The sequence below is a fragment of the Manis javanica genome, chromosome 7 (assembly GCF_040802235.1).
Source record: "Manis javanica isolate MJ-LG chromosome 7, MJ_LKY, whole genome shotgun sequence".
NCBI classification, from domain to species: Eukaryota; Metazoa; Chordata; class Mammalia; order Pholidota; family Manidae; genus Manis; species Manis javanica.
Genome location: NC_133162.1, coordinates 97,279,249 through 97,280,262, shown reverse-complemented (window position 1 = coordinate 97,280,262; position 1,014 = coordinate 97,279,249).

Genomic DNA, 1,014 nt, shown 5'->3' with positions numbered 1-1,014 from the left:
TGCCTACTGTTCTCCTAAGCCATGCCCTACTTCGGGGGGTGGGGAAATCCTTCATCCTTCAGGCAACAGCTGGACGGCTTGGCTGAATGGTGTGGCTTCAATGTGGAGGGTCACAGAGTACTGATCTAAGAGCTGAGAAGCCTTGCTCACCCAACTGTTGACACTCAGTAAACGGGACAGGCGGGGCTGGTGTGGGCATCTGAGGAAAAAGGCCCCCACTCCACCCCTGCCAGAGAAAGGATAGGAAGCAACTTCTATTCAGCGCTCACAGGGGTCCCCAGGCCCCCTCCGCCCCCTGCCAAAGCCACCGATCTCTTTCCCTGCCTCCAAGTCACCTTGTATTATAACAGGATTAAAGTATATTTAACTCCTCTATTAGCATACTTTAGCCCCATTTTGCCCTACTTAAGGCTTCCGGCTGGCTTTGATCAGTTTTGCATTCTGCTGGCCAACAGGAGGGCCCAGGAAGCCAAAAAAAAGAAAGTAGAGGGAACAGGAGTCAGACTGTGAAATTGTCCCAATGCCCCCTTCACTTATTCCCAAACATTCTGCTGCTTTTCTTAAACAGCCCAGTTTACCCCTGGAATGGGCAAGGAGGACAGGGGGAAGGTAGCAGGAACCAATAATAATTAGGTCTTCGTTAGAAGAGGAGAGAAAGGGTTTGAGCATCTCCTAAGAAAAGGAGGGGCAACCCCTATAATTTCTACAGTGTCTGCCTTTTTATTGCTTGCATTTGCATATAAATTAAATCCATATTGTAGCTTTAAGGCAAGCCTGGGCTTAGAATTCCACACAGCTCGGGGTCCCATTGTCTTACATCCAGTTCTAGGCGGCGGGAAATGAAAAGGGAGGGAGGACAGAGGAAGGAGAAAGTCAGCTTTGTAGCTTTTTTAATTGCCTGTTTGTTTTCTCCGCCAATTACAGGCAAATTAATATTTAAACTTTGGGAGGCTGTGAGGAAGTCCTTACAAAACAGGTCTCAGATTCCAGGGTGCACAACCTTCTGCTTTCTGC